Genomic DNA, 27,013 nt, shown 5'->3' with positions numbered 1-27,013 from the left:
GAAAATTGCGCAAAGAAATAAGAGCCTTGGAGGGAAGAGGAGGAGATTTGAGAGAGGCCTTTGATTGTCTATGAGCAATAGAGGGATTGCAGAGAGAGCAGGATAGCTTGTGAGCTGATTCTTTTTGTAATCCGGACTATATTTCCACTTGTATGATAATACAAAGTTGGGGTTTTAGGCTGAGGTTTTCCCTGGGTTATTTATTCTGTGTTATGTGTGATTGATTTCTCCTTATCAGTTATATGTGTTCAATTGATCTTGCTCAATTCGATTAAGCTTCTGCAAAGTGTTGCAACTGTTAAAATGCCAAGTGTAGTATTTATCACTGTGGCCTTATTAAAATCCTCATTATGGAATAACTTCAAAAAAGGGGAGGTAATTAAGATGTTTTCTTGGTTCATAATAAGTTTGGTAATCTACTCCCAAATTTATTGAAAGTAGCACCACAAGAACCTACTAAAAATAGATTTGAGCAAGTTCATAATGAAAATGAGGAAGAACCCAGGTGTAAAATAAAAAAAGATGATGGGAATGATGGTTTTCAAGCTGTGGAATACCTCATTCCTCGTAAGATGGTCTCTAAGGGAGACAAGAAGTTAGAGGGGAAACCTCTCACTACAACAAGAAGAGTAACAAGAATCATGGTAAATAAGAAATTGCCAAAACCATCGAAAAATACTTCCTTGCCTCCCCAAGAAACCTATGCGAAATCTCCAAAACTTCCTCTAGCTCATCAAGAATCCTATGAAAAAGTTGCATCCCAATCCCCTCACTCTCCTAACAACATGAATCCCTACCATGTGAATTATTTGAGGAAGTTGTTTCCAACCAAATTCCCACCGTCTCTAACTGTGGAAAAAGGAGAGAGTCAACAACTTCGTCATTTAAAAAATTAAGGACAAAATTCTTATAATTACAAAATAGAATCCCTCAATATCAGGATTTATTTGGCCCATCAACTACAGATGATTTTGACCACATTACAACTGAACATGAAAACCCTATTGCATCATCTGTTGTGTTGGATAAACCATCAACCTTGAAGTTGAAGAAGAAAGATAGAAACGTTGGTTGACTGAAGACTAAAATTGAGGAATTTAAGGTTTTATATCGATATGTTAAGAACGAGAATACCATCCTAGAGAATAAAAATGAGCAGTTGAGAGAAGAAATTTCTAAATTGTCATAGAAAATAATAAGTTCCTGAAGATGGCTAGGAAATTATATAGGAAAAATTACTATATGGAAATGCATAACAATGCCCTACAAAGGAAACTACAGGAAGTGAGAAGGAATAGTGGAACTAATGTGAACATCAAAATTGGAAATCAGTAAAGTTTCAATATCCTCTTGTTTTGGTCAATTTTTCCTCAAGGGATGCCGAGAAGTAATCAAGCTTGTATTAGTTATGTTTTGTTTGTTAGAGGACACACAAAGACTCAGGGCTAGGGGAGATGTTGGGGTTATGAATCAACACTATTCTTGCTATCATCCAAAGCCTTTTTCACCCCTATAAACCCTATTTTTTCCTAATATTGCCTTCCTTTTGTAATATTGCAAGTGAAATAATGAAAACAAGAACCATAAGGTAAATAGTGTTATTTATAAAAAAGTTCATTTTTTAATGCTTTAAGGGAGGCTTAATATATAATATTGTCACTAATGATGGTTTATGAAGGCAGGTTTTGTAACCTACACATATTCTTATAACCCATTCCATGGTTAGCATCCGTGTACCAAAATACGGGTTTGTGGATGGTGCTGGACCCACCAACATTCAGGGGATCTCCCCGATATGAAGTCCCAACTAGACCTCACACTATTTGGAGTAAGAGTCCCAATAGTGGGTGGTAATGTTATTCCTTGATTGCGGAAATGCGTAGAGGTAAGTATGATAACTTTGGGTGAGGGAAAGTGTGTGACCCTAAAGAGATTCAAGTGTGATGCATGAAGGGAAAAGAAAGTGCGCCCCTTGAAAGCTTGTAATAGTACACGGCTTGTAAGGACCATGAGCAAAATGACATCACAAGCTAAGATGCAGAATAGTCCACAAGTTAAACTGATGAGTTAATAAAACAACACGCATTTAACAAGATTCATACAAATTCACACAAAATAGTTGATAAGCATATGTGTAAGTTAAATAACAGACATTGCCAATACAAGAAGAAAAGTCCTAATATGTTAACAACACATGCATGAAAGCATGATGGATCTTATTTTATTACTATAAGTGAATGTTCCATTCATACATACACCATTTATGACCACTAGCCCTAATAGTGGAACATTACAGTCAAGAACACCTACTCCTCCAAAGAAGTATACTTGCTCTATGCTACGGAGAAGACAAGGCTCTTCACAATACTTCCAAGCTTTTTCTAAGCCTAATCCTTGCCAAAATATTGGTTCCCAAAATCCCTTTACAAGAGTTATGAGGTTATATTTATAACAAGAGGGGGTTACTCTTTAACTCCCCTTTGTGACCTTTGGACTACCCTCATGACTCTTCAACTTCTTCACAAAATAAAAAATTACATTACATGATGACTTTTCATATTCCAATATTGACATTTAGAATTTCACTTACAACATAACTACAAATAATATTACATTTTACACTTGTACCCATATAATAAAAAATAAGGTAGAGACAACTTGAAAACCTAAGAAGACACAACCTTATGATGTTGGAGTTTGGGAGAACTGTAGCTCAACAACCTCCACTTGCTGCTTCTCGGTCACATATTGGTGCCAAGATTTGTACTGTGTGATGATGTCCCCAAATTGTTTAACGTTGTCTTGTTGGAAGCAAAATTTATCCTCCATGGCATTCGGGTACATTGTCTTGGAACCTATGTCCAACTCATTTTGAAGCATGAGCATCATTGTTCTAACTTTGACAGGACCATCGATGAAATTCTGCATGTTCTGTGTGTTCAGCTCCAAGTCTTCCTTGGTGGCATTATGGCTCAACTACTCCAAGTACTCTTCAACCTCATATCAAACTTGGTCCTTGGGTTTATCTTTGGTGAGGAACCGACTAATGGGATCTAATGTGTTCTCACTGAGACATCCAAACTCTTGTACAACAGTACATATGAGGCCTAAATGTTGCAAATGAATGAGGTGAGTTTCTTTTTGCTCTTAATCAACATTCGAACATTCACTTTCTCCAACTCTGCCTGTGGATTCATTTTCTTCACTAATTCAAGCAGGGCCCCTTTGTACCTCATTTTCCAATCTTTCACATCAGCAATTGCAACTTGTATTTTTTTGAGAGTTTTAACAAACTCTTTTATCTGTTGCTATAAGTCATGCAAACTCACAACTACTTTATGTATGGTGACAAACCAGTCATAAATATTCTACACGGTTTCTCCAAGTGTTGATACTTCAACAAGTATTGCTGCTCTCATCTCCCCCAATGCAGAAACTTCATTCTACGCTGTTACTTGGAGTTGTTCTGCCTCTTGCCTGGAAGCCTACAAGTTTTGTGCTAGTTTCTCATTCTCAATCATCAAATACTGAACATTTTATCTTGTTGCTCTTGCATAGACCAAGTTGGCTTCCGCAATGGTATTTAGATGCTTCCTAGTGTCTGACACTATGACCCTTTCTCTAATGAATGCAGGTGATGTGTTACATCCGGAAAGTGTTTTCTCCATGCTTGTACAATACTCCATTGTAATTCATCAAATGATAGATTGTGCACATCCATTACCGGATCATCATCAAGGAGAACAATATATCCTTTCTCGCTCAGGGTTGGCTCTGTTGTTGGAGGTGGTGGACACTGAGGGATGACGTGTGGTTCTCTCAACATCAGATCAACATCTTCATTTTGCGGCTCCTGTTCCATCTCCATGTTTGTCACTTCAATCAATTTCTAAACATGTTGAGAAAGCTCTCAATCCTGCATTTGTTCAACTACCTCCTCAGCTACTAGTTTTTACTGCCCCTACTCTTCAACCTGTATCAGTGTTGTTTCTATTGTCATCGCACCTTACCTTTGTTCTTCTTCTTGCCTCTGCTTCTCTTCTCGTTCTTTTCTCCTCAAATCCTGCTCTTCCTTCAACTTCTTCTCTGTCTCCTGCAACTTCATTTTTTCTTCCTGCAACCTCTACTTTTCTCTCTTCCTCTGTTATGCTCTCTGTATCCTCTGCTTCCTATTTTATTTTGCTTCCAAAATTTCTTTCTCGACAAGAGGATCTTCTTTAATTTTGCAACTTTTTCTCCCTCTAGACTATAAGAAATCTTCCTCTTTCCCTTGTCCTTCATGGGACTTCTACCTTCTGTTGTTGTTGCTTCCAGAGTTGTCATTGTATGTGGAGCAACCTATAAAGTCCTTGAAAAAGAGACTGGATCACGAAGTCTAGAGGCATTGTAGCAGTACCTCCAAGGATCCTCCTCTGTCCAATGAAATGCCTCGCCGATCCACGGAAAGTAAACCCTCGTACAGTGGTCATTGAAAATACCACAGGGATCATATGAATTAAACTCCTTAGTGCTGAATTCAAATTTCACTATCTCCTTAGCCTTGACATCTGCTACTTTCAAGTTATTTATCTCATATAATCCAATCTGCAGAGGAAGAGTGGGCCATGCTGCTTTCTTATTCTTGTGCAACACTGCTGAAAACCCTGTAGAGATATGGTATGATACTTCTTACATGATCAATTTGTCATTAGAATATCTTGGTAAGACATGCAGAGGCTTCTCTCCGCTAAATAATCTAATGAAGGTGCCACCCAGTGAGTCATACCAATATGTGATGTCTATTATCGCCTCTAGTGCTTCTCGTTACATGCAAGGTGGGTCTTCTTCAAAGATAAGCTTGTACAACGGGATGATGAAGTGGTCAATTAGCCACACCATTACTCCTCGATAACTACATTCTGAAAGAAACTTGCAATAGATGTGCACAAAATATTCTCATGGTGTCCTGTGGTGCAGGTAAACTCTAAGTGCGAACACAAACAATTCCTCTAGCTCGAGAGAGCGAGTCTAACCATAAACAAACAATCTATGGAAGATCTCCTTAGGCTAGAATCAAATAAAAGGGCCTACCTCTTAGTACGTTATTCCACTTGGTGACAATCTTGCTTCCTCTCTCCAGCTATCTTCTGTTTCCTTCCTTCAAACACTTGAAACAAGTCAACAAGAACAAACAACAAACGTGATAACATACAACTTGCATTCAGCCTACTTAAAAGGACAAGAAACATTAAGCTATAAATATGTGAGATGACATTTTATGTAGGAAATCAATCGATAGTTGCATCTATATTAGTTCAAGAAGAGATTACAACCGATGTCTGGATGTTGTTGTTCTCCTCCGACATATCTGGGTTCCCACACACTTCTGATAGCATCTCATGGATAACCTCAACAATGATAGTCTCAAGGCTCTTCCCTTTAGTCTTCACACCAAACCAAACTCACAATTCTCCCTTAAACACAAGCTAGAAAGCTACAAACTATGGGTAGCTTGTTGACTACTCCAAAATCAAAACTTCAGCCAGAACATAATTAGGACTAAAAGCTAACTTGTGATTGGTAAAAAGAGAGGTTTATATAGCTTGGATGGAGGATAGATGGTTGATCTTCTCATGGGAAAAGGCCTTATCTCTTGGATTAGTTCCATCCTAATAGGAGAAATGAGCCCAAACTGACCTCCTCAACTCCATCAGGCCTAACCATTTACTAGACTTTTGTTACAAAGCTTCTAGAGCTGGAAGCTTCAGCTCCATATTTAAAAAAAAATTCAAAAGAGGATTGACGAGACTAAGAAAGGGCTCGGTCGATCCGATCGGCCCTAGGGACAGTTGTAATCCCTGCATATCGGCGTGAGGAGGACACGAGTCATTAGCGTCGATCTTGTAAACTGGGATAAACAGAAGAACTTTGGGAAATGATGCAAAAGGGAATTGTTCTTCTAATGAAGAGGGACACAATGGGAGTTTCTTCATGATAGGAAAGATGTCGGGTATACTGTAGAGGTCCTCGAGGATCGTGGATGAGGAGTACAGGGACAGTGACAAAATGTTGTGTAACAGATGCCCCTTAAAGTGTGAAGGCCTAGCTAGAGTGAGGGGTGAAATGCTTTACAAGTGGAAGTGGGGAACCAGAGTCCGTCATCGAAAAACCTGCAAGCAAGCATAGACACATATACATCACTGAAAACTCTAAATAATAATACATGAATCATGGTATGGACGCAGCCATCCAAAGAATGATCATATAAATGGATCCAACGTATGGACGCAACCATCCAGCAAAAAGGATCATAATGAAACCAAGGTATTGTTTGGTGAATTTAGTGTCCTAAATTGCTCTACATAAGTTATCAATTCGGGTATCATAAACTGATGAAGTGTAGTGCACTATTTGTGCTAGATAACCCTTCTTACTTCGTTGTTTTTGTGTTTTATGTTGTTTTGGAGAGTTTTTGGTCTTTTAATTCCTAATGATTTACAATGTAATTATCAAAAACTTAAGTCTAACTTTCGTAAACACTGCTCAAAATCTAAAAAATGAAAATAGATCTTAAGAAAAAAATGAAAACAGAGCTAAGAAAGACTTGGAAGCAAACTTAAACAAGAAATGAAAGCAAAGTTTCTATTCCTGTTTTACCATTATTTCCAAATCATGAATTAAATTGAAAGTAAAATTTACAACTGATGTCTAACTAATTACAGAAATAAAACTAAATGAAATACTTAGTTACTTTTCCTCTCAATGTTGGGAGAAAGTCTCCTTGGGATGACATTTGAGGAATTATGTACTTCATTAATCTAAGAGAAAACAAATACAGAGATGCAATAATAACTCATTGCATAAATGAAATGTTCAACCACTTAGTTAAGGATGAATTATCAACTTAAATGGTTTTTCATAAACATTCATTAACACCATGAGTCAGTAAACTAAAAATAAAATGGCAAAGATGATAAATGGCACTGATCAGTGTAATTGAGAATTTAAACTAGTAAAACAGTGAATGAAGTAAACTAGATTACATTACTGAGTTTCATCTTCTAAACTACTGATAAAAACTAAAAAGAGATCAAGCAAATGGAAGCTACTCTAAATTATAAACACTATTGATAAGAAAATTATGGAAATTGCATTATAAACATTGTTAGTAAGAAAATAATTATAAACACTGTGAAAGAAAATGATGAATTTACAGTTAACAAGAAGAAGAAAAATAAAATGAAATGAAATCTTCTTCAGTGCAAGGGCCCTCTGCAACTGATTAGGCTACGCTTGCTCAATCAACTCCAAGAAAACTCCTTCAGATTTTCATAAAACATGTGGTCTTCATATTAAAAACAGGGACACAAAATGCCCAGAAATTACAGAGTTTAGAACTTCGATTTCACAATAAAACTATCACTATTACCACTAACTTCTTCGGTCCTTTACACGGGTATTTATAAGAAAAGCCATATAACTGTTTGTGGAGAAAAACATGCTACAGTCAAACATGTAGAAGACAAATATGCGGAATTTCTTCCTTGGCTGCTGGAGACAAATCCAAGACATGGTAGCTGTTGGAGTCCGTAGGTACAGGTAATTGTTCCGGATAATGCTTCCCATCACTGTTAAACGTGTTAAATAACCACGAAACAGAATCCTGTTACCTTCGGTCTCTGTGTTTGACTTATCCATTGACTGTAGTCTTATGCCATCTTCTTTGTTGACCTGGGCTAAGTGAATAGGACAGGGTCCATGTCATGAGATTTCCAAGCTGCCCATGTAGCTAGTTTCTCCTTCTGATACCTAGAACCTGTTAGAGCATGAAGGTAGTTGCGGAACAACCGATTAGCTGCAGAATAGGCTGTGTTCTGTAGCTAACATACAAAAATGTATTCAAACAGCGAAACATAAAATCATAACTTGTAAATCACTAAATGTACTCCATAAGACAGTATATACCGGTCATTGGTGATGAGAATGCATATTTCTCATGGAAAAACAAAGAAAAGGAATGAGAAGAGTTGCTAAGGAAAGAGTAATTTTGAGGCTAGGGAAAGAGTAATTTTGAGGCTCAACAGGTATGATCGCATCCACCCAATAATGAGAAACGTCACATATAACAACTCATGGTATGGTCACAACCATCCATCTAAAAGAGACATGCATATCAACATGACCATGTCACATCGCCTCACAACCTAGACTTGTGTAATCTTAGCCTAGGGTCTTGCGCTCCAAACGACTCGATCAAAGTACAAATCTTAACATGCGAATGAATATGTTGAAGTTGAACATGCTAAGAAGTCGCTTGATTATCGGTCAATGATGTGAACCGTTAACAAGTGCAAGAGAAACCACCAATAATGGCAATGGCTCTCAAGGTACTGGCAGCACAGTTCACTAAATGTGAATAAAGGAACTGATATCGAACACCCGTGAAATCACCCGATCGAAAGCCAATGATGTGAACTTGTCATTGAGTGTGAAGAACTTTCCATTAGGGCATGCAAGCTCTAAGGTACTGGAAGGGAGTCTCTCGGACAGCTTCCTGGATAATGAGCTAAAGTCGACAGGAAGCGACCATGTCAAAGGAAAGCCATGATGTATCCCACATCATCGACATGAGACAACTGGATGAAAATGATTTCAGATGATACAGAGGATCAAGAGTACAGGTAAATTCTAAGTGCGGACACAAACAATTCCTCTAGCTCGAGAGAGTGGGTCCAGACACAAACAAATAATCTATGGAATATCTCCTTAAGCTAGAATCAAATAAGAGGGCCTACCTCTTAGTATGCTATTTCACTTGGTGATGATCTTGCTTCCTCAATCTAGCTATCTTCTGTTTCCTTCCTTCGAACACCTAAAACAAGTCAACAACAACAAACAACAAATGTGATAACATACAAATTACATTCAACCGACTTAACAAGTCAAGAAAAATTAAGCCATAAATATGTGAGATGACATTTCATGTAGGAAATCAACCGATACTTTCATCTATATTAGTTGAAGAAGAGATTACAACTGATGTCTTGACATTGTTTTTCTCCTTTGACATATCCAGGTTCCCACACACTTCTGTTAGCATCTCATGGATAGCCTCAACAATGGTAGTCTCAAGGCTCTTCCCTTCAGTATTCACACCAAACCAAACTCACAATTTTCCCTTAAACACCAGCTAGAAAGCTACAAACTATGGGTAGCTTAATGACTACTCCAAAATCAAAACCTCTGCCAGAATTTAATTAGGACTAAAATCTAACTTGTGCTTGGGAGAAAGAGAGGTTTATATAGCTTGGATGGAGAGGAGATGGTTCATCTTCTCATGGGAAAAGGCCTTATCTCTTGGATTAGTTCCATCCTAATAGGGGAAAGGAACCCAACCTGACCTCCTTGACTCCATCCGGCCTAACCATTTACTAGAATTCCATTACGAAGTTTCTAGAGCTGGAAGCCTTAGCTCCATATTTAAAAAACTTTCCAAAATAGGATCAGCGCGACTGAGAAAAGGCTCAGTCGATTCGATTGGTGCTAGGAACAGTTGTAATCCCTGCATATCGGCATGAGGAGGACACGGGTCATTAGTGTCGGTCTTGTAAGCTGGGATAAACAGAATATTTTTGGGGAATGACGCAAAAGGGAATTATTCTGCTCATGAAGAGGGACACAATGGGAGTTTCTTCATGATAGGAAAGCATGTTGGGTACACTATAGAGGTCCTCCAGGATCATATACAGGGAGTATAGGGACAGTGACAAAATGTTGTGTAACAGATGCCCCTAAAGCGTGAAGTATGAGCTAGAGTGAGGGGTGAAATGCTTTACAAGTGGAAGCGGGAAACCAAAGTCCGTCATCGGAAAACCTACAAGCAAGCATAGATACATATACATCACTGAAAACTCTGAATAATAATACATGAATTGCGGTATGGACGCAGCCATCCAAAGAATGATCATGTAAGTGGATCTTAGGCATGGGCGCAACCATCCAGCGAAAAGGATCATAACCAAGGTATGGTCGTAGCCACCCAATAATGAGAAATATCAAATATAACAACTCATGGTATGGTTGCAGCCATCCATATGAAAGATACATGTATATCGACATGACCATGTCACATCGCCTCACAACCTGGACTGGTGTAATCTTAGCCCAGGGTCTTGCACTCCAAACGACCCAATCAAAGTACACATCTTAACATGCAAATGAATGTGTTGAAGTCGAACATGCCAAGAGGTCACTTGATTACCAGTCAATGATGTGAATTGTTAGCAAGCACGAGAGAAACCACCAATAATGATAATGTCTCTCAAGGTACTAGTAGCACAGTTCACGAAATGTGAATAAAGGAATTGATGTCAAACACCCATGAAATCACTCAATCGAAAGCCAATGATGTGAAATTGTCATAGAGTGTGAAGAACTTGCCATTAGGGCATGCAATCTCTAAGGTACTGGAAGGGAGTCTCTCGGCCAGCTTCCTGGATAATGAGCTAAAGTCGACAAGAAGCAACTGTGTCGAAGGAGGGCCATGATGTATCCCACATCATCAACACCAGACAAAGGGATGCAAATGATTTCATATGATACATAGGATTAGGAGTAAGTGTAACTACAAAGGGACTAACTCTTGAACATATCAGTGACACGATTCCAGAGTTTGGCAGCTTTTGGATCCATAGGATTAGTGTTCATGATGACGCGACAGAGATCAAATGGAAGGAAAAAATGAACGACCCAACCCAGGGAGGTCATTGATGAAAGGAGGATATCCCAACCCGGCACAAAACAGAAAGTGTCATGTTCAAGAGTGAGTTGCTGACACCACTGATAAATTTTCCAATTTCCACGACCATTTCTAGCAGGTACCCCGATTATTTTTTATCGCAAGCTTGAAGGGGATAGCATTTGCTCACATTGTAAGTTCATCCTTTGGATGAATCTGACCTAGTAAGTTTAACAAGCCCTAGGAAGGAGAATCACATGTTCGTCATGGCGACGAATCCAATGCCTTTTGATGTTTTAACAAATCCGACAAAGGGGTAACTTAGTATCTTTTTCGTGTTTAGAGTGTTTGAAAAAGACATAGAAAAGAAAACTACACATGGCCCCTTTTCGTACATTTGTGTCTCTCGAACCCAAAAAAGTAGAAAACAATACTTGAGAGAACCGCTCAACCATTTCAGTCAAGGAGTACCTTTTTCATAAATAGTGCATCCCAAACTGAAAAAGGGGTGAACGTATACTAGACGCACGACATTTCGCAACATTTAACGAGTTTAAAACGAGAAGAGCTCGACGATCTTTCCGTGTTTAAAGAGTCATAAAAGAGATTGAAAGAAGACCCCCCATTTTATTCTCTTTTATGAGTCAAAAAGAGAAAAATACTCGGGAATCTTTTCATTGGAGGTTTACGAGTCAAGAAAAGAGTTGAAGCATGACTCCAGTACCATCTAAGCATAGTACTTTTTGAGATAAAGCTTGTTGCAGGGCTTGTCTAAAAGATTGCCCTCATAATCAATGAGCTCATAGGCCCCTTTTGTAATACATGTTCAACAATGTAGGGCCCATGCCACATGGGTTCGAACTTGCCTACCCCCAGATTATCATTAGCCTGATAATACAGAAGAACCAAATTTCCCTTAGAAAAGGCTCAAGGAGAGACAGACTAATCAAAGTTGGATTTGACCCACTTTTTTTGTCCTTCGATCACTAGAGAAGCAAGACGACGAGTCTCATCGAGTCATTCTAGGTACAAGAGATGCTCTTCCTAGGGTGAGGTCTCAGGTAGAAGCTCAACAGCCAGCTTGAGGGATGGAATTTCGCACTTAATCGGTAAAGTTGCTTCCAAACCATAGATTAGTTGGAATGGTGTGAATCCAGTTGCATCCTTGGTCAAGGTTTTAAAGACCACAGATCTGAGAAGAGCATGAGATGCCAATTTGTTTTGAGCATTCCAATGGTGCAATGAAGCATCATGACCAAGACTCTATTCACAGCTTCAACTTGGCCATTGGATTGAGGGTAGTAGGGGGTTGAGCCATCGTGGCGCAAGCCCAACGTAGAGGTCAGCTTAGCCATCATGTAATCTCAAAAATGGAAGCCATGGTTGGTGACAATGGCTTGAGGCACTCCAAACCTGGAAATAATGTGATTGAATAGAAATTGAGCCGTCGTTTTACCGTCTGCAGAGTATGTAGGCATTGCTTCAGCCCATTTGGTGAAATGAGCCATCGTGGCGCAAGCCCAACGTAGAGGTCAGCTTAGCCATCATGTAATCTCAAAAATGGAAGCCATGGTTAGTGACAATGGCTTGAGGCACTCCAAACCTGGAAATAATGTGATTGAATAGAAATTGAGCCGTCGTTTTACCGTCTGCAGAGTATGTAGGCATTGCTTCAGCCCATTTGGTGAAATAGTCCACAACAATGATAATATACCCATGCCTCTTGGCGGAACGAGGGTTACAGGTCATATAGTCAATGCCCCATTTGGAAAAAGAACCGATGTTAATAACAAGGTGTAGGTGAGCAGGTGGGGCGCGCATCTTTTGCTGGTAAATTTGGCATTCATGACACTTGTGAACAACAAGGATGTAATCCTTGAAGATGGAGGGCCAAAAATAACCAGCGCGAAGGATTTTTTGAGCAGTAGCATATCCAAACATATGCCCACCAAACATGCTAAATGACAATCATTAAAAAATCTCTCAGCGCCCTCGAGAGTAAGACATCGACGAAGAAATGAATTGACGCCAACATGGTTCAAAGTATCTCCAATAATACAGTAGGGTTGGGATTGATGCCGAATGCACCGATGATCATCCTAAGTCAACGCAGACTAGAACATGGACGTCTAGAGTTACATGATGATATCAGTGTACCATGGGTTGAAGGTGCTAATCAGGAAAAGGGTCTCGTCTGGGAGTTTCTCATTGGCACCAGTAGGAAGGGACGCAGAAGGAAGGGAGCAAATTATCTCGATGAAAACTAGTGATTTCTTAGATTTGGCAGTAGTAAACACCAAATCTAATTCTTGGAGGATAACAATCCAGTTCGAATATTAGCCCCCCAGCAACTGACGAGTCAGAGTCTAGGTCATGGGGTTGCATTTCGAAATCACAGTGGTAGTGCATAAGAGAATGTAGTGCCAAAAGCACTGAATAGCCTGTACGAAAACCAAAGCCAACTTCTCGACGTGGGCATAACGCATCTCGATGTCGAGAAAATTGTGACTAAGGTAATAAATAACATGTTCATTGCCTTCGTCATCATCCTGTACCAGCACCTTGGCGATAGTACTAGAGGCTGCAACGAGATAAAGGAAGAAATCGCGGTGATTGTTCGGGGGATGCAGGAAAGAGCCATTGATGAGGACAGTCTTTAGGTCATTGAAAGACTTTTGAGCAACCTCATCCTAGACAAACCAGGTTCCTTGCTTGAGCTACTGGGTGAATCCTAAAGCTAGCTCAGCATAGTTTGGTACAAAACGACGGAGGAAATTTGCTTTTCCCTGTAGACTCTGTAGTTGATGCAATGAAGATGGAGGGGGTAAATTAAATATGGCATCGACTTTAAGAGGATCAAGGCGAATACCTTCTTTAGAGACAATAAATCCTAGGAGTCGTCCGGATTCGATGCAAAAGACACACTTATATGGATTCAACTAAAAGTTGTAGTGTCTACAGCGAAGGAAAATTTGCTGGAGATGATCAGGGTGATCATGCCGCTTACGAGAATGAGAAGGAAGGTCATCCAAGTAAGGTTGAATGATGTTTCCAATGTCGTGGAATGCATAAGACATCTCTCTCTGAAAAGTAGCCCCATCATTCTTAAGGCCAAAAGGGAGATTTTTGTATGCGAAAGTACCCCACGAGCAGATAAAGGCTGTCTTTTCTTGATCAGTCGGTGCAATGTTAATCTGGTTGTAACCAGAAAAAACGTCCATAAAGGAAAATATTTCGCTCCCAGCACATTCATCAATGATCTGATCAATGAAGGGAGTGGGATAGTTATCTTTGGGACAAGCACGATTGAGATCACGATAATCAACGTAAACGCGAATAGTGCCTTATTTCTTTGTCACGGTACAATATTTGACACCCAATCTGTAAGAGGGATTGGATAAATAAATCCAGCTTTGAGAAGTTTTTCAACTTCACCCTTGATGGCGGTCGCTTTTCTAGGGTGCACTAGACGAAGTCGTTGGCCAATGGGCTTCACATGAGGGTAAGTCAATGTTTCACGCACGACTATACTTGGGTCAACGTCAGGAATTTCTTCGTATGACCATGCAAACACATCCCGGAACTCTTGGAACAAACGAGTATAGAGCTTGATCTCATCTGGAGAACAAGTTACCCCGATATGTACATTTTCAACGATACCAGGCTTGACAGAAATATCAATTGGCATCGTTTGGGTAATGTTACCCATGTTTCCTTCCAACCAAACTTCATGAGTCATGATCGGCATCTGAAGTGGTAGGGAGGGAAACTGAGAAGAGAACTCCTCGAGACAAGTAGACATGACCGCTAGGCTAGGTAGGAACGAGGAATGATGATGAGTGTCGTTCCAAGGTGTTTCCTCCAGAGACATTACTTCCATGATACTCTCGTCAGAAAGGAAAGTCTCGGCTAAGGGATCAAGAGATTCTGAAGCACCAAGCCACGAGGATTGAGAATATGCATCGAGAGGTGTCCTTGACACAGAAGGATCAAAGTATACCAAAGATGAAGCCGAAACAATTTCCACATAATTGATTTTGGCTAGACTTAGTGGGATAACCTCGCCCATGTATCAACAATATCTGGTGAAGGTATGACCAAAGGATCAGATTTGACCGAGATCATGTTGACAGAGGCAACATGAGGAGGTGGGAGCGGAAAAATTCCCATCAAAGTAGGATCTTTAAAAATCCCTACCCCCACACTCTCATAAGGAGCACTGGTGTGCTTGACATATGGAACATTGCCATTTGAGGAGGAAGAGGCAAAGAAGGACAGTTGGTCGACTGTGACTATCTTCCCTTGATGGGGGAAACAAATCACACGGAACAGGGAGGAGGCTACAACATGCATGGCATGGGTCCAACTCCGTCTGAGTAGAAGATTATAATTGAGATTAGCGTCAACAATTTCTACTTCAACGTGTACTATCTTGCCCTCCAAAGTAATGGCAAGGTTGGGTAAGACACCGAATGGTCGTGAATCGTGCCCGTCGAAAGCTTCCAAAGTGTTAGGGGACTGGTTCAGAGTAGGAGAACCAATTTCCTTCCAACAAGTGACTAACATGATGCAGGTAGAAGCACCTTCATCAATGATGGTCCTATGAATGGTTTTCTCATTGATGATGACATGAATGAGAAAGGAAATATGATGAGGAATACGTAGAACGTGGTTTTCTAGATCAAAACATATAGGACTAGAATCAGCAGGATTGATACCCCCAATAGCTGACAATAATGATTTTTGTTTAGACAGACAACTTTGAAGTACCTCGAGGGCAAACATAGCCAATGGTGCATGAGCCAAATCCTGAATAATATTATAGTGTTGAGCGACGTGAGCGTTGGGATTGTACGAGAAATTTTGCATCACACCTCGAGAAGGTGGTCAAATGACGGAATCAGGGTTAGATCACTCTATATGAAGAGGACTAGAACTTGATGGGGAAGAAGAAGAAGGGGCAATTTTTTTTTCTTTCCTTGCTATTGTGGTAGAAGTTTGATAATCCTTTTATCTAGTAGCCACATTGATGGGCGTACTCATCATAAACACATGTGAACCTGAGGAAGCAGACGATTGATGTTGGTGTACCATTTTGGTTTGTTGGGACGACAACGACTCTTTTAGGACAGTTGGGGTCCCTTTGAGCAAAAGACTAACTTCGGATCGTCTGGGACAATCCTTAGTATAGTGATCCTCTTCACAAATGAGGCATGCATACTTAGGCTTCCGTTGAGAGGCATCACTAGAAGACGACTTAGGAGGACCCTATTTTGGTGCATAAACTTTACCCTTGCCTTTGCCTTTCTTCTTACCTTTTGAGGATTTGTCCGTTGTGGTATACTGAACAACGTGCACCTCTGAGGTTTTACCAAGGCTAGGTGGATTATGAGAAGACTCATTGGAAGTAGTGTTGGAGACCAACTTCTGTTTGGAAGAATGTTTTGCAGGGATCTGTGTCACTGAACCAATTACTCCATCGACAGGCGGTGTAGCAGGAGACTTAGATGACATCAGATTAGATGATGGTTTGGGTGCTTCAGGTAACACATCATATAATGTGCCAGTCTATGAATAGATAAGGTCTAGATACTGGGCACATGCGATAGCTTGTTCCTCAGTGACACATCCTCCCATAGCTATGTCCTCAACAATTTTGTTGACAAAGGATTTGGTGAACCATTCGGTCAAAAACTGATCATAAATCTCGAACTTAATCCGGCGACACTGACGCCTCCATTCATGGATATGATCATAGATGTGAGTCGTAGTATCTTGCTTGAGTGACGTTAGCAGGTGCGTGTCGTTTCATAGCGAACTGGCAATTGGAAATGTGTGAGAAAGGCCATGGCGATAGTGTTAAAGTCATAATAGGTATTTCGAGGTAGCTCTATATACCACTTAGCTGCAACACTTGTAAGAGTTCATTGGAAAAGATGAAGACGAATGGAATCATCAACATAAGAATTCGAGGAGCACTAGAGGTGATATGTCATCACATGGGCTTGTGGATCCTCTTTGGCTTTTCCTTAAAACTTCGGAAAATCATTCAAAATTTTGGAAGGGACCAGAGGCCAGTATGGCAAATGAAGAATTGGATCATTCGTGAGTCAAGACACATCTGGAAATTTTAGTGTAGCCAAGAACAAAAATTGGGTGTTAAAAGGCATTGGAGGTTGATAAGTGAGTCCAACTGGAGGAGCCTATCCATGCTGGTAAGGATTTTGTCCCCATAGTGGAGGGTTTTGTCCATAGGGCATTTGATTGTGCCCCCACTGTGGGTTACCTTGCCTGTAGGGTGGATTTTGACCTTGAAAGCCTTGCAACTGTCCAGCCATAGGTTGTTGATAAGCAACATATGGGTTAAAAGGTTGTTGAGCCTATTGACCTTGGACATATGGATGTTGCACCTATTGTCCTTAGACATATGGGTTATGGACCTGTTGCCCCTGGACATAAGGATTTAAGACCTGTTGCCCTTGGACAAAAGGATTCTGAACCTGTTGCCCTTGGACATTAGGATTTTGGGCCTACTGCTGCAGGACTTGACCCTGACCTTGTCCTTGCAAGGGTTTCCCCTATTGATATGAGTACAAGGGTTGTTGCTGCCCGGGTTGGCCCTGCTGCTGCAAGGGTTGACCTTGTGGCTGCAAAGGCTATCCCTGCGGCTGCAAAGGTTAGCCTTGCAAAGACATAGGCTAGGAGGTTTGCTGAACATACTGTAGCCGGCTGCATGGTTTGCTACAACTATTGCAAAGGTACTTGAACAATTCACGGATTGACCTTGAAAATTTCCGAACTGTATCTGGCCATAGCCACCAGGAATGGTGGACAGAACAAGTTGAACATACTGTCCATGGTGAAAGACGTAAGGCAGATTGACCATTCCTTGAGAACCATATGGAGAATAAGGAGTTTGGTACTGAACCTGAGCCTCATAAGGCTGCTGATACTGGAAATTACTTGACCCAGACAGATCAATGAGATTTTGCACCTGTTGGTACTGGACATTGCTTGATCCAGTAGGATCAACAGGGTGTTGAATAGCACCAGAGGACGGCTGGTTCATCCCAACCACGTGAGCTTGTGAGCCACTCACGTTGGTTGTGCCTAACACCATAGAAACATTTGGATGCTTCCCCCAGCCAGCACAGCCTATCCACTTACTAGAGGGATTGATGAACTAAGAGAGACATGACTCGAGACCGTCGGTTGAACCGGACGGGTTACTTGAACCGACATGACAAAAGGATTCAGAATGGTGGGTTGCACCGAGACTGAAGTGACTGCAGAAATCACCATCTGTTGAGAGGTTGGGTTCTGAATGAACAGGCCTGTGGTAGGCCTAGCACTAGATTCCCAAATAGGGTTATGATAAAGCGATGAGGCACTAGGTGTACTTGAGACCAATTGTGCTAAAGTCACATAATTAGGTGGAAAATATCGATAAACATTGATGGGAATGCTTCTTGTGTAGGGGAAACCTTCAGGTGGAAAAGGATATTCTTCCTCTTCGATAATGTGTGGAGTGGAGACCTCTGAGTGACCCAGAGAGGAGACTAGAATTTCACCTTCGAATTCCATAGGTGGAAACAAGCGACGATGAACAACCAAAGATGTTCGAGGGGATAATTTCAAAGGAATACCCGGCTGATCGTATAGACTGTACGGACGCTGTGGTGATACCACAATAGGATCAAACAAAGGAGTCGGAGGATAAACGACCAATCCAAGCTGACCTTCAGGAGTCGACGAACTCTCAGGAGTTTGGACAGGATTATCCGGAGATTCCAGGCCAATATCAAAAAGTGACCCAGTATCTGAGGGAGGTGGAGGACAAGATGACAAAGGTTGTATTCTCAAAACAAGTCCGAGTCCAACTCCTTGGTCCTCAAGTGACTGCGATAACCCAAGAAATGGCTCCTCAAACAATCTTTCAGACAGAGGAGAGGAAGAGGAACTAGGTGAACCGAATGGTTCGCCCACGATGAATTCGTCTCAAATAACAGGAAAAGAGAGATAAATTTCAAGGCTTGAAAATGTACATTAAGGAACACTCACAATTTGGTCTAGAAAAGACTAACAAGGATGTTATGATATCGTGGGAAATATTTTTTAAGACGCATTAAAAAACTGGTGCTCTTTCATGTTTTAAGAGTCGAGAAATAAACAAAGATGACTCTATCACTTTCGATTTGAAACGAGCTCGAAAGGACAAGTGCTCGAACGATATTTTAAATTTAATGAGTCAAAAAGATCAAATGACTAGTCAGGATGATCTAGGTAAAAAGGATTACCAGGTAACCGTGAACTGCAAAATACCTCCTAGCGAACCGAGAAGTACGGGCAGGGAATCTCCCCGAATGCTGCGTTCGGTGTATCGCATTTACAGGGCAGCAAACTTAGCTTCCTATGGATAAAGGATTGCAACCTAATGGGGTATCCCTTTATATACGCGACGGTATGGGTAGCACAAGTCCATACTAGCAATTTCTAGTGCCGAAGTTAACGACAGCTACTAGGTTTAAAGACATTGGAACACATATCTAGCCTAGACCCTCTAGATGTGATCGTTAGGTTGCAAATGTGCCTTAGCTTAATTGAGTTCATTTTAAAGTTTATCTTGAATTATGTCTCGGTTTTTCAGGCCTTAGCGATGTGAGTCCATTAGATATGAGAGAAACCACTTTTAAAGCATCAGCAAGGGGAAAAGGAAAGGAGGAGCACAATGAATCAGGGCACATTTTGGAAGAAGAGAATGAGGTAAATTTTGTCAAGAAGCTTCAATAAGGTTCCTGAAGATTCAGAGGTAAGCTACCTTTCAAATGCTTTGCTCGTGGTAGAGTCAGCCACTATGCTATCAAATGTCCTCATAAAGATAAATATGAAAAAGGAAAGGAATATGCTAAAAGCAATAGAAAACAGGTTGTGAATAAAAGGAATTACTATGCACATGAAGATAGTGATGGTTTATCTAATAGTGATGAATATGAAATTGAACAAGATTATAGACTGCCCATGACCTATGACAATGATGATTTTTTGGATGCATTAGAAGAGGAATATTTTCTTGAAGAAATCACTAAACTCAAAATCTATTTAGAAGAAAAGAATATGATCATAGATACTTTGACACACCAACTTGCTGAAAGAGAAAAACACAATGAAAATCTAGAATGTGAAATTGTGAGTCTAAGAAAAGCTCTTGAGAAAACAAAATCTTTTAATCTTAGGTTTGCTAAAGGATCAAAAACTTTAAATGAAATCATCAAAGTTCATCATTCTCCTCTGATAAAGACAAGTCTTGGATATACTGAAGAATCATCTCAATCATAGAAGTCGTCAGCCTCCACTAGAAGCTATCTTGATGTAGCAAAGACCAGTGAACAGTATGTCAATCGTCAACAAAGGTCTAAAATTACTCATCACTTCTCAGGTCTAAAGGTCTCTGACTTCTATTGCCTCTGTCGACTGAAAACTCTACGCTTTTGCTGACTCAACCTTTCTGCACTTTTGTCAATCCTTCTCTGCGCTCTTCCGTATCTAACTGCTCTAGCCTCTGTCACTTTGATCTCTGACTACATCAATCCCACTAATTCCTCCCGCTACTATGTACTTTGGGCTCCCGTAGCAAGGTACAATCCATGAGATAAAACCTCTCAATGGACCCTGCCCAATTTCAGCCTTCTTGAGACTATCACTTCACATCGCCCCACCTCACATCTGGAGGTATGGCTGCATGTGATCCCTTTGCTGACTTGGCTTGAAATTCCCCCCTACTGGAGATCTCTGCATGAGTGGATGTGTCCACTCGTTCTCCTCTTAGCATCTCCAATTGTGCCTCCTCCACAATTGTTTGAGACTTCTTTTGGGGTTGTATGTTGAGAGGTAATTTACTCTCCCTCTCAACCACCACGTCTCTAACATTTGCCTTGCTCATCAAGGCTTTGCATGCATCTTGAACCTCAAGAGCATACAGGTTCTGAACTCGTGAACCAATCTGTTTCACCCGTCCCGTGGTGATGTGTCTAAGGAAAACCTTTCCCTTACTGAAGACAACATCATAGCCTTTGTCCTTCAACATCGCGATCGATACCAAATTCTTCTTCAGTCCAGGCACATACTTCACATCAGTCAAATTGATAAGAGCTCCATGATCCCTCTAAAAAGCAATCATGCCCACTCCTGAAACACTATACATTTCATCGTCACCCATCTCTATGCACATCTTGAGGTATTTCTCCTCCAAGGTACTGAATAAACTTTTATCGCCGACCATGTGGAATGAGGCTATACTCTCAAGAAATCAACCACAACCATCATCAATGACACCATGCATGTGATGAGAGTGAAGTCCATTTCGAACTAAGAGGCCAATTCCTCACCTTCAGATCCTTCCAAGGATACCTTCTTGGACTTCTTCGATGGGCAATTAGTCGCATAATGACCCATCTTGTGACAATTAAAGCATCTCACTTTAGATTTGTCACCCTTCTTCCCTCCATGAGGAGAATTCGATTTGGGATGAGAATCCTTCTCCTTCCCTTTCCTTGCCTTACTCGCTAAGGCCAGATTTTATTCATCCTCCTTGGATGAAGAACCATCTCGTGTGCTCCCCCTGATCTCCTCCTGCATGAGATCTGACCACAGTCATTCCCAATCCAACAGTTTCTCCCTTCCATTCAAAGAGTCCTGGTAGCTATGCCAGCTCTTTGGAAGACCGAAGAGAGCAAGGCTCACCATATCATCATTGACAGTAGTTATTCCCACACTTCCAAGCTCATCTCTACAAGTGGTGAGCTTGTTCAGATATGTGGAAATAGTATCACCGTTCTCCAGCTTGATTCTTCAAAGCTTATCCTTGAGCGCAAATTTCCTCTGTTCGCTACTGTTCTAGTAGAGGCCCTTCAATGTCTTCCACATTGAAAATGGAGTCTCCTTCCCATGGAGACTCTAGACAATATGGTCTTGAACTCCCTCAAGGATGATCCGTCTCGCCCTCGCAACACTAGTATAGGATCGAAACCTAGTAGAGGCTAGGCTATGCCCCCAAATTTATAACTAGATAGAGTAGTTGCATTTGGAAACTAAATTGATTTGGTTTTGTGGAAAGAGAAATGACTCTTGGGAATTGAAACAATTTTTCAATGCATTAGCACAATTTTAGGAAAGTAGGCATGCACACAAAAAGTGCTTTTAGTGTGCAAAATCCTAAAGAACTATAAGAAGTGATGGGCCTCCAAAATATGTAAATTATAAGGCTCATCAATTCACTCATAAGCATATAAAATTATGTTTTAACCTACATTTTTCACTTAGTGGTATATTTTCCTAATTTAATGGGTTCCTAGAAGATTTCAATGTGTTTTTCATATTTTATGTGCCTTAATATGTTTAGTGTGTAGGATTTACAGAGATATTGAGAAAATTCAGAGGAATCCAGTACTGGAGATATTTTAGGGATTTGCTCCTTACAGCAAGAAGACCTAAACTTGGTTAGCTCAAGGCATTTAATGCTTCCTCCCATTGTTGCGATTTGGATATGGAACAAGATCCCCTTTTTCAATATTTTTGGAGGGCAGTGTATCCATCCTCCTAAGGACATTTCCCATTTGATGTATAAATAAGAGGGTCGAATTGGACTAGAGAGTATCAGAATAGCAAGTAAAAGCAAGATTAGGATTTTCATATTCTCAAGCAAGTTTTATAGTCTTGTAATGTAAGAACATATTTGCAATTAATGGAAGTAGAGATTTATTCCAACTCTTAGCTTGGTTATTATTTAAGGAATCTAAGAATCCTTGGGTTGGGCCCACCCTAGGAGCTTCAAAACCCTCTTGTACTTCTATTGGTATTGTGCTTTGCATTTGTCTTGTTTAGCTTCTAACATTAACAATTCTGGAATTTATATTATGGTGGTTTTGTGCATAATTAAGTAGGTGATTCCTTGAGTAATTCTTTATTGTAGGTCCTTTATGCAAGTTGACATCATTTTTTATCAATCATAATACTTACTAATCTAGTTTTAAGTCTTTTTGTATTCCATTCCTTTTGTTGTTATAAATTTTGCAGTTTACTATTTTGTTGCACAATTGATTTTGCAGCTATAGAAGAAACCAAATTTGGTTTTGTAATGATAAATATTAGATTAGGTTACCTTAAGTCATGTCAATTTGAATGGAAACATTCTATAGCATTTCCCACTCTTTCCATCACCTTAGGGTCATGTTCTAATTATTTTACAGGCTCGCTAGACTCTTCTTGTAGAAAACATAAAATCTTGTAGTAGCCTATAAATAGTCCCCTTCTCTTGCCCAATTTAGCAATAAGAATTTGGTTTAACCTTCTTGATGTATTACAACATGTATGGGATGTTGATGGTGGACGTTAGAAGTATAGTGACCTCACCAAGTTTCCTATAGATTCTTTTATCAATTACTTTATGAAGTGTTGTTTTTTCCAACTTAGATTTTATATTTTCAATCCTTTATTTCTAGCAAGTATGTTTTTTTTCATTTATTGCAAGTAGCATAGGTGTGTGTGCCATTTAATTTTCCACAAGTTCATTCTTGCAATTCTACTTTCATGTAGCATAGCTTAGTCGAGCAACTTAACTTGGTTTCTGTTCATCTAACCTTCACTCCAGTACATCCCAGTTGTATGAGAATAGAAAGAGGAATAATATAGTTCCTACCTCTATTAAGTTTGTATGAATCCTAGGGATAATTAAAGTTGAGACCCATGGATTTGCAACATCATTGTTGCAACACTGAGGGCCATCACTTTTTGGCTACATTGTCAAGGAGGTGTTAAGTGTGTACTTCCTTTTTCTTTGATTAATTCACTTCTTTTATTTTATATTTTGCAAAAAGGAAAAAAAACATTAGCATCCTTTTAGAAAATATAAAAACACAATTTCTTTCAGAATTACTTTCTTTTATGCCTCACATAATTAGGGACAAAACAAAAAAAATCTTAGCAAAAACCCCCACTTTTATTAGCATCCAACCTATTTTATTTAACCGTGAGCCTCTTACCTTGTCCACAGGGACCTTTGAGGCTCTTTTGAGTGAGCAAGCAAGGATATTTGAGGAGGTTCCAGTAGGAGAAAATCCTTAAAACCCCACCACTACTATGGCTAAAGAAAGACAACCTAAAGTGTTTATATTTCCCATTAGAGAAATAGATGGAGAAGAAAAAATGAAAAATATTAACCCATTTGTGCTTCTTGTACACTTCTATGGTTTAATCACAAAATATGCTAACACCTTTATAAATTTTGTTTTTGTGTGCATAACTTATGACTACACCACATATGAGTTGATTCCTTCCACCCTTGAACTTTGTAGCCCTTTGGTGGTTCATGAGCATTGAAGGTAATAGTATCACTATTTGGGATCAAATGCAACAAGCTTTTAACAATTATTATCGAGATTACTATAGTACAAGGGACTCTAGAGATGAGATTTTCAAAATGGTTCAAGGGGAAATTGAGTCTTTAGAGGACTATGATGAAATATTCTAGCTAAGTTACTAAAGGGAACACAATTGCATTCTGGGACCAAACTCCTTAAAACTTTCACTATTGAGGGGTTTCACAAAAGGTCTCATGGAAACTCTCAACTTTTTGGCCAATGAAAATATCTACCAGTTCACCTATGATGAGATTAAGCAGGTTTTTAAAATCATTCGAGAGGCACTATAAAAAAGAGGTAGAGTGAGCAAGAGTTCGTTAACTCCTTCTTCCTTTGTTCTTACTAAAAATGAAATAAGATGGATGTTAAAAGACATGAAAACTGAGATATTGCACACATTTTCTATGCAGATGGGTACTTTGCAGTTCAAAAGAAAACAAGAAGAAGAAAAAAATCCATTGGTTGTGCTTCACCCCCAGTGCACTAAAAGACACTCTAGGAACAAACGTCCTTTAAATATCATAGACGTTTGTTCTGTATGTGGAGAAAATAATTCTAATGATAGGTGTCCATGTTTTCCAGGTTTGTAGGTTGTTTACCAAGGGATGGAAGGGAACATGGAGCAGTTGTGCTTTGTCAACCAGAAGAGACCACAAGCTCCAAGACAATTTCAACAAGGAATGAACTTCCCTTCTCATTTCAATCCTAATTACAATGTTCAATATCAGCCTTGTTGCCCTCCTCAACTTTCACCTTGGCCTATGCCCACTCCTTAGCCATATTCTCCCCAACCTATTGTTCTTCCCTTCCATCCATATTCCAACCAACCTCCTCAATGGGGTAATCCATCACATGGATGGAGGCCTCAGGTGGCCCAACCACCTACTTCAATGCATCCTCCTCAACAACAACAATTACCAAAAAAAAAAGCGTATGAAATAACCCAGATGCCTACCCAACCAAATCCCAATCCTACTAATAAGTAGAATCAAATTGTCTACAATGGCAAGACTGCTTATCAAACCTATTTTGTAGAAATCCAAGAAATCAACCTTATGTTAGAAAGGGTTCTCCCAATTGTACATCCACCCTCTCCTAATGAATATCCTAAGAAATAGAATGGGTATCATGTGCCTCAAGTCATTCACAAAAAACCTTCCTATCCTTGAACGTTGACAACCCAAAAAATACACACCCCAGAAGATGATGAAATTCTAGGTGAATTAAACAATTTGTGTCAAAGTTCCCCTCCTCCAAGCCATCAAGGATGTTCCTATTTATAAAAATATCATTAAAGAAGAATATCTCAAAAGGCCTGGAAGGAAGAATGTCTCCATGGTTTGCTGACATTACCAACTATCTAGCCACTAGCCAATTCCCTCATCTATCTTCAAGGAAAAAAAGCAAGATCATCAGAAAAAGCGCCTCCTATACTTATATTACGAGAAGCCTCTTCAAGTTGGGATCAAATTAGATTTTAATAAGATGTATGGGAGGATTAAGGCTATGATATCCTCTCATATTGTCATGATGGACCCTATGGATGTCATTTTACTACAAAATTGACCTACAAAATCCTACAAGCATGATATTTTTGGCCAACTATTCATAAATATGCCCAAAGATACACTACAAAATGTGATCAATTCCATAGAATGGGGAAGCCTACTTGGAAAGATGAAATGCATTTTCAACCTCAAGTGTCTTTTGAGTCATTTAAGAAATGGGGCATGGATTTCGTTAGTGCTATTGATGCCCCATCCAGACAAAAAAGTACATCATTGTATGCATTGATTACCTAACTAAATGGGTTGAAGTGAAAGCAATAAAGGACGCCACAAAAATGAAGGTAGTTGAGTTCTTAAGAGAAAATATTTTCTACAAGTTAGGTTTTCCAAGAGAGTTAGTAAAAGATCAAGGATCCTAGTTTACCTCCAACCTTATTGAAGGGATAATGAAGCAACATCACATTCTCCATCAGAAGTCCACTCCCTACTCTTCCCAAGAAAATGGGCAGGTAGAAGTCACTAACAAAGCATTGGAAAACACTCTTATTAAAGTGATTAGTGGTAACAAGAAAGACTAGGTAGAAAGGCTTGTTGAAGCCACTTAGGCATACAACACTACTTGGAAAACCACCACCAGTTTCACCCCTTATGAGCTACTCTATGGAAATAAGGCTTTGTTATCAATTGATTTTGAATACAACATGTTGAGGATGGTAGCTCAAATAGACATAGATTTGTCCAAGGACAAGCTGATAGGATAGAACAACTAAATGGATTGGATGAGTACATGATGCAAGCCTTGTTATATACTGAGGTATTCCAACTATGAAGAAAAATATGGCATGATAGATACATTAGAACTAGGGGCTTCCAAGAGGGTGATTTGGCTCTCTTGTATAACTCTAGGTTTAAGGAATTCAAAGGCAAACTCATAACTAGATGGTTGGGGTCTTACCTGGTGGAGAAATGTTATGATAATAGCTTTGTCAGAATCAAAACAATAGATGAGGAACAAAAGCCAATGTTAGTAAATGGTTACATGTTTAAGGTTTAAAAAAAGGCCCTTTCCAGGGCTGAATTCACAGATTCAATAAGCAAGAATTGAATGTGATTAAAAGCATCATATCTCCCAATCCATCTAGCCCCTGATTAACAAAAAGAAAATAGAGATAAAAAAAAATTATATATATGAAGTGAAAACCTCCTTTGAAGTGCTTAAGACAAGATCATTGGTTGAAAACCTCCATAAGGCAGTGAATAATTTTGGGAAAAAACAAAAACAAAAAGGAAAAAAAAAAAAAAGTAAAAAATGGATAAAGAGAAAAAAAAGGAACAAAAACATTGCAGATCAGAGCACATTGCAAATCATGGAC

This window comes from Pinus tabuliformis, chromosome 2_1 (genome assembly GCF_031772625.1).
Source record: "Pinus tabuliformis cultivar Carrire ecotype Pingquan chromosome 2_1, CPIR1, whole genome shotgun sequence".
Lineage (NCBI taxonomy): Eukaryota > Viridiplantae > Streptophyta > Pinopsida > Pinales > Pinaceae > Pinus > Pinus tabuliformis.
This window is presented reverse-complemented; position numbering follows the sequence as displayed.